This window comes from Humulus lupulus, chromosome 8 (genome assembly GCF_963169125.1).
Source record: "Humulus lupulus chromosome 8, drHumLupu1.1, whole genome shotgun sequence".
Lineage (NCBI taxonomy): Eukaryota > Viridiplantae > Streptophyta > Magnoliopsida > Rosales > Cannabaceae > Humulus > Humulus lupulus.
The window spans coordinates 83,712,899-83,722,095 of NC_084800.1; positions in this window are offsets into that span (position 1 = coordinate 83,712,899).

The window sequence follows — 9,197 nt, forward strand, 5'->3', positions numbered from 1 at the left end:
TTGTTTATATTTTTTTTTAATAGTAAATAACATTTATTCTATAACATTTGTTACTTTTTAATATTAATTTATTTTTTCTACTGAGGAATTTGAATTCAATATATAGTTGAAATTTTCTATTTATTACAATTAATATGGTTAATTAATTGAGAGATTTTTCCAATTTTAGTTGAAAAACTTATAATATGGAAATTAAATGAATTTTATAATTAAAATTTTAATTGCTCCTTTATATTAATTAAATGGTAATATATAATTAAAATTATTTTAACCTATTAATATTTTTATTTCAATATTTTGTTTTTATATTTGGAAGTAAAATGGTATTTTATAATTAATCTAATATTATTTTTTTCATTTTTATTATTAAGAGTGATTATTTTATAATTATGTTTTCTGTAGTTTCTTTATTTCAATTATATATCTCTTGGATATTGTTAAAGCCAAAATGTATGTATCTCCTTAAGTCCTAAATTGAGTATATGTTATCTCTCATATATCTTGTGCCTCTTTGTATGCTTGTGTGTGCATGTTATAGGCTTGGTTTTTGTGCCTGTGTTGTAGGCTTGCTTGTGCCTATTTGTAAGTTTGTTTTTTGTGCCTGTTTGTAGGCTTGTTGTGCCTGATTATAAGCTAGATGAATTGGTAGGCAACACACAAGATTGACTATTATAAAACTGTAATTAGGTTGCTAGTGGCTTCCTTCAATTCACTTTGGGTCAAAATGAATTTTAGCTATCTTAATTGATTATTTCTTATTGAATGTGGTTGTTTTGTTACTTTATTACTATCAATCTCACTAGACAAAATTAATGGGGTCTAACCAAAGAGTAGCCTTTGATTAGACCCCTAAACTTAAAAACTAATTTTATTTCTAAAATTTGAATAGAGGGAAAACCAAAGGATGGAACTTTGGCTTGATTTTTTATTTTTTAAAAGATTTTTTTTTATTTTACTTTTAAGAAGTTACTTATATTTGTTAGTTTGAGTTGCAGGTTTACTTATCAATTTTTCAAGCATAAGTTCTGATGAAACTAAAAGAGACTTTTCTATGCTCAACTTTTGATTTTCTTCTTGCGGTCGTTTCTTTAATTTTTCTTCAATTGGTTTTGGTTTAAAACAATAGTTCAACCTATTAGTCATTTTGATATGAAAATTCTTTTGTTTAATTTCCAAGAGTATGCCAATGAGTTTTGTTGGTTAGAGGAAATCTCTCCCTCAATTTGTACTCCCTATATTATGCATTCTAAATTAAATAAATTTATTTCCCTAAAAAAAAAATCTTTTAATTATTCTCCATAAATGCTCTTCAAAATAGATTTTTTTTTTCAAACAATTTGTCTTTAGTGTGTTTTGATTTCTTCATACTATATAAACACCAAGTATTTATGAATTTTTTTATTTTTTTCTTAACCGACCTCCTCTTCAAAAAGATTGTTGTGTTTTTATTTTTTTGAATTTTTGGAACTTTGCTTATTGTTTACTTCATGGAATACTCTTATCTCCAAATCTTGAACAATGAAACATATAGTTGGATGATAAGGATTAAGCTTTATTGAATGTGGGAGTCCATCAACACCAAAAATAATAGAGAATTGACAAGAGTGAATATGATTTTCATTGATAAAAAGAATATAAAAATTACTTTCTTCCATTACATTTCTTATTTTTCTTCAATTATTATGCAACATTTGTTGATCTCACATGAAAGTTTAATACATGCAAGTTTGCAACAATCGGGCATCTTTCAACTAAGTACATGCGAGTGAGAGATCTTTGTTTTATATCAAGATTTCAAAAGTTGTTGCAAGTACATGCAAGTATAGACATCTTTCAACGCAGTACAATTTTTTTTTTTTTTTTGTTACAACTTCACTCAAACAAGTATAAATACATTATTGTAGCCTACCATGTCAACCTTAGTATAAAAAAAAATAGAGGAATCTTTGACAGTTTTAGTCTTATTTCTTACCTCATTTGCATCAAGTTCACATAACACTTTTATTTACTACAAATCAAGATTTATATTACGTCATTTATTTAATAGATATTATATTCATCATTGATCTAAAATTTTCAACAATTATAAAAGGTATAAATTCCTCACACTCATATTATAAAAATCTTAAAAAATTATAAAATTAACTATATAAATATAAAAATTCTTTAAATATACATCCTTCTAATTTAAAAAAAAAAAACCGCTTTGCGTGGTCACATATTTCCTGGTTAAAATAATAAGAACAAAGTTTGCATAGTGGTATAAACGTTAGCAAAGTATTTACAAGAATAAATGATTGCTAAGCAAAAGCTAATTTAGAAGGAATTGCTCAAAGTTGCCTCCAAACATTTTCATTGGAGTCTCATATTAGGGGATTGGTGTGGACTTTCATGATGCTTAATTAGTTGCTTGTTTGTGTATCTTCATGTCGCTCTTTTGACTAGTCTCCAGTTGTTATATAAAATCGGATTAATTTTGTTTCAAATCTAATAGAACTAGATGTTCAATCAGTTGTCAATAATTTTTAACATTATTTTTTTTTGCCCAATAGAGTTTCTATTTTAAAGATATTCATCACTTTGTCGTCATTTTTTTATGTGTAACTTTTGCTTTTATGGTTAGGTCTTGTAAGTTGTAATTAGATTAGTGCTCACAAATTATCTAAGTTTGACCTAATGTTGATGACCAGTGTTCTTGGTTGAAGGAAACATCTCGACCAAAAATTCAAATAAAAGAAGTCCAAAACAATTAATAAAAAATCTCAAATGAGAAAGAAAGAAATCATGTAATCAAAGCATTATCTTAATGTTCCAGACAAAAAATAAGAACTCATTAAGGTGGAAAAGGTATCATTCATTTCCCATTAAGACAATTGCAATCCCTGTCCATATTAAAACAATAAATGAAACATAATCAATATACGCAGTATATAAATATAACAAATTGACATTATATCACATATAATAATTAATACAATAAATACTCTGTTAATAAAATAAGTAATTAATTATCGTAACGATACCACATTAATTAATTGATACGCACAACGGAAACAGTAGTCTTCTCACCAAGAACACCAACCTCCTTAACATTAATGAAGGTACTATTAAGTAAAGCTATACTAGGAGATAGTAGACATAATCAGCTTCATCACCTCCAGATCGTTCGTTATCATAACAACTTAACGATCAAACATTGACTACTACGGCAAATATTGGCTTTAGTATCATTGGATACATATACCACAAAATAAGTAGGGTTCTTTTACATTTGAAGTAGAGTATGCTAAATTACACCTAAAGGTGTCTAGTTTGGCATATTGGTATTGGTGTAAAAAGATATATATATATATATATATATATATATATGTTTCACATCATAAAGAAATAACAATCTTCTTTAAAGTATCGTTGGCCAAGGAGAGAAGGGTGACAGAGCCAACAAGGACTGAAGACTAAATATCCTTAATTATGTCGACAATAGATTTCTATATATAAAAGTCTCGCTTAGATTTTCTAAGCTTTTAATATAAATATATATATATAAATAGTTTGCCTAAGGTACCCACCATGCCATTAATTAGTGGACAATAGTACCAACTGGCATAGAGAAAATCAGTAAAGTTTTTTCCTGCTATAGCAAATAAGCACTCTTTTTCAGCGTAACATTATTTGACCTAGTTGCCATAGCTGATTTAGATATTTTGAGGGCTCGTGAGTTGTGAGTTGTGACTATATATATAGAAATATATATATATATATATAACAATTTGATTTTTGAAGTTTCCTTTCCATGTTTTTTTTACTCTTGACGAAAGGATAAGGAAGTGGCTAGTATAGTTTATAAGTACGCAGGCGTGAATATTAAATTCGACTTTCAATATGTTAGAGTAGTACGTACCTGAATCAATAAAAGATATAATACCAAGCTCGATCGCAGTTTTCCTTACTAAACTGTTTTACTATGAAATTATCTCAAATTGATTGGGGTTTAAAGATTCAAAACATCTAAAAAACATAAAAATTAAGATGGATCATTGACACTGATATTTAAAAGACAAAATACTGTAGTATTTCATAAAAAGCATAGGTAGCCATATATTGGAATAGTTTTTTAAAACCAAGGTAGCAAGATGGATCAAACTAAAAAACCCTTAAAACAAAAGTTCATCAAAGGACCAAATTGAACCACAAATATCCCCACAACTCAAAAAACAAAAAAATCTATATATATATATATATATTAACGCAACTTAATATTCTAAACAGGACGCTAAGATGAACTTGTGGCCCTTCGGCTTGTTCCCAAGAAAACATTTGTGAGAACAGTCTTCGTCTGCAATGACACTTTCAACAAATTCAATCCCTATAACAAAAAAAACCTAATAATATTAGTATTATTATAGATGGTACTAAAAACATTTTATTATAGTGTAAAAACTGTTTCTCATCACTCTATATCTTAATTAGTCTATGTGACATAACTCCTCCAACATTTCATGAGTACAAAACACAAACATGCATGCGCATACGTGTATATATATATATATAGGGAAATTTTGATATTTTTTTGCTTAATGTGAGGTATTAAATATATTAGGCTCTTTGATCATTTCAAAATAATGTCAAAAGTTTTGACAGAACCCAAAATGCTCCTGCCACAATTCCCCTACCCTCTTCTCGTTTCCTCTTTTCTCTCTCTCTCTCTCTCTCTCTCTCTTGGTTCACTCTCTCTCACTCACCTCACCTCACAGCACCACTAAGAGCACCACGAATAGAGATCCGAGCACTACCAACACCGAGCTCCTCCCTAAGAGGAAGTCATTTATAGAGATCAAGACCAAAATAAATTTTGAGAAATCTTGGAGTAAAAACTTATGGGTAAGCAATTTTTTCTTAAATATTTGGATTAGTAATGTTTCCTTTAAACTTTTTGGGTATTTTGAATAGATCTGAGCAATATTTGCACAATTTTTTTTTTGTTTTTGTTGTTTGTCAATTTGCATTTTCTGCAATTTTTTTGGGTTTGAGTTGTGCTCGATGGTTGCTCGATGCCTACTCAATGCAGGCTCGATGGCACATCATTTTTTATAGTTACATGCTTGCTCGATGGTTACTCAATACCTGCTCGATGGTAATGTGCATTCTCACGATTTCATGCATGCTCGATGGTTATTCGATGCCTGCTCGATGATGGATCGATGGTCATTTACATTCTCACGATTCATACATTCTCAATTGTTACTCGAAGATTGCTCGATATAAGCTCGATGACAGTGTGATTTTGCATGTTTTCATACATGCTCGATTGTTACTCGATGCTTGTTCGATATAAGCTCGACGGTAGTGTGATTTTTCATGTTTTCATGCATACTTGATGTTTACTCGATGCAGGCTCGATGGTGTGCATTTTCATTCTATTTTTTGGTGTGCTCGATGGGTATTGTTTCTTGCTCGATGGCCGTTGAGGCATGCTTGTTGATTTTTTTTTCTAGTTTTTCAGCTAATTGTATTTGTGTTTTTTTTTAATTTTAGGTTAAATTGTCTGTTAGGAAAATATTGTTTTGCCTCAATGGAAATGATTATAAAATTACAACTCTATGCAATATATTACAAATAAATAATGATTGATTGAATAAGATGACAACTTTATAACTGAAAATTACAAATAAACAAAGAAAAGGAAGAAGATGATGATGAAGAAGAGAATAGTGAGAATACAACTCAAAGCAAAAGATTACAAGTAAAATAAAGTGTTTAGACCAAATAAAAAGATTACAACTCTTAAATAAAATATACAAGTAAATAGAACAAGAGAATAAGAAGAAAAGCAATAGAATAAAAAGAAGAACAGAAACACAATCAAACTCTCACTTACACAACCTAAGTGAAGAGGATTGGGGATCACCAACTTGAACAAGGTTTAAAACTTTTGTCCAAAAACTTATTTCCCCCTAACTCAAGCACTAAGGGATCTCTCTCAAATATTGGAAAAGCTTTCTGGAATTATCAAGCCTCAAGGTGTTTCTAGCCAAGTGCTCTAGTGGATAGAAAAGTTGTGTCTTACAAGTGAGCTAAAGGCTCCTATTTATAGAGTTTAGAGACACCCTTTGAATTTCAAATTCCACCAACCCCCATGGCTGTTACCAATGTTAAATTGGATTAATATGGAATTAAAAAAGAGATTTGGGAGTTATTTGGGTTTTTTGAACTGTTCAACAAAGATTGAAAAAACTGAAAATTTGGTCAGTTTTTGGCATGTGGCCGCGGCCAGAGACATTAGTGGCCACGGCCACTGGTCTCTGACCCACAGGCCGCGGCCACTGAATGTTGGTGGCCGCGACCACTGACCAAATTCAGCACAAAAATTGTGCTATTTTTCCAAACGGTTCCAAACCCTCCCAAATGATTTTGTAACCCCCAAAACACATTATTGGGGTTAAAATCATATCTCTAACAACCATATCACATATGACTTTATGAAATTCATCTCAAAATTGTGTAACAACAATTTACACAATAAAGGGTAATATTTGGAAGTTACAAATTTGTAACACCAAATATGTTACATTATTTGGATATATCTCATATATCTAAATATTGTAACTCTCTATTATATGTTACAATATGTGACACACTTTGTCACATTTATTTAATTTAAAACATTATATTATAAAATAATATAACACTGTCTACGTATTTGTTTCTTACAATGGTGTTTGGGAAACAAATGGTAGGAAATAGTATTTTAAGGATGTTGAAGGTGAAGTGATACTAATAGAGAATGATGTCACTTACTTGCAACTACTTGATATACTGCACGAGACATTTCAGGTGGATAGAGAGGTGTATGAATTGAATGTCGTACGTATGCGGTGACCAACCATTTGCACCGATTCAATTGGGGAATGATAGTCAAGTTTGTGTATTCTTTGGAATAAGCTTGAAAGAACGGATAGTCTTATGTGTGACTCCACTTAAGAAGAATGTCATATCAGATTCTTCTCCTAGTGTGAACAAAAAAGACACGACCAGTGTCGATCCATCTCCTGCAGGTAGCAGCTACAAGCATCTTAGCGAGGTGGGCACTTTTGTTCCAGTTATTAATCCGATGGCTACTATTCAGCTTGATATACCACCACTACAAGAAAAAAGAGCTTTTACTTCAGTTTTTATGCTGGATTCACTTCGGTTTTCGCTTAAATTCGCAACCACAGTAGTTCAGGGTGAAGTAAAAAGTAGATAAAAATCGAAATGAAATATAGGTTTTCTACTTCGGTTATTGTTGACCGCGTTTTTGGCCAACGACGTGAGAACGTCAAAAATGATGAAACCTTCAAGAGAAATAAAACGACACAGACGGTTTTTAACAGAAAGTAAATAACACACACAATTTTTATAGTGGTTCAGCCCCAATATGTTGGTAATAGCCTAATCTACTTAGAGTTGTGATTATAGATCTGTACTCAAGATCAGATGAACTGAGCCAACTGAGTTTCTTCAGTACATATTACAAGAATACAAGAATTCTTTCAGATGCAAGCACTTTCTCTCTCTAGAAAACTCAGACCCAAAATTTCCCAAAAGTCTCCAAAGAAGAAGCCCCCTTCTGATCTCATAAGCCATGTATTTATAGGCTTAGGATCATACATCTGACATCCCCTAGAATCGGGATGTTTTATTATTCTTATTATATTTAAATTACAAAAATATTCAAAATTTAACTGAACACCCAATTTGTGGGGAAAAATGAGATATTCCCGCGTGTGCCAAGACCAGTTCTTGTTGAAGCCGTTACTGGGAATCTTGACTTAGTCCTCCTCTATCTGGTCGACCCATATCTCCTATTGACCATTCATACAAGTGCTGGTCGGACACATGCATGCTGGACATATGCAAGTGCTGGTAGGACATGCATTTGTTTGTAGGACATGTGCATGGTGGTAGGACATGCACTCCTCTCCTCTAACATGGCACGTTCTCTAGTCTAGCATGCCATGTCTCTCCTCTAACATGGCAATCTCCTCTAGCATGCCATGTTTCTTGTCTAACATGGCAATCTCCTCTAGCATGCAATGTTTCTCGTCTAACATGGCACTCTCCTCTAGCATGCCATGTCTCTCGTCTAACATGATACTCTCCTCTAGCATGCCATGTCTCTCGTCTAACATGGCACTCTCCTCTAGCATGCCAATGCTGGTAGGACATGTGCATGCTGGTAGGACAATGTCACTCCTGGGCAGCAATGTCACTCCTGGGCAGACAAACACGTGACTGGTCGGACAAGGTCATGCCTGGTCGGTCATGACACTTCTCAAGCAGTCAAAACTCTTCATCAGTCTACCGGGTCACTTTATCACAACTCTGAGGAGTCAATGTATTTATTGACTATTTAATGTGTCTTTTACGGAGCATGTATTGCCACTTGTCACCTCTATTGCCACATCATCGATCTCCATATTTTGGGGATAACAATTATTATATATAAACTAAAGTAGAAAGTGGGGATTCTACTTCGATTTTTACATAATAACCGAGGTAGAAAGTTGTGTACACTTCCTTGTAGGGCACTTTCTACTTCGGTTATTATGTAAAAACTGAAGTAGAATCATCGTATTCTACTTCGATTTTTACATAATAGCCTAAGTAGAAAGCCCCCTCTCCCTTTGTTTTTTTTGGAATAATTATTTCTAATTATTTTTAAATGGCCAAATTCTTAATTCTTATATATATATATTTTGCACTTATTTTTTTTAAATGGTCTAATTATATGAATTTATAGTTATATATATTTTTGTAAATGGGATTCGTTATGAATTTTTTTAATGAAAATATGCTAACTTTCATTAATTGGAAATGTCATATATAAACATAAACACAATTACTTAAATAAGAAAGCTAGACTTAACATTAATATATTTACATAAAACTAAACTTAGAATTAAACAAACTCATAAACAAAATAGGTTTACTAATAAATGTATGTCATCAATCGACCAAACCATTCGTGTTGAATTTGCAAGAGGTCTGCAATCTCACAATATTCATTCTTCCCATTAAACTATAAAATTAATAAATATCAATTAATTAATAACAACATTGATTATTTTATACCAAAAAAAGATATAAAAATAAACTTACTTTTTCTTTTAGGGCTTCTATTACATTTGATGCCCGTACAAGATCTCTAATGTATT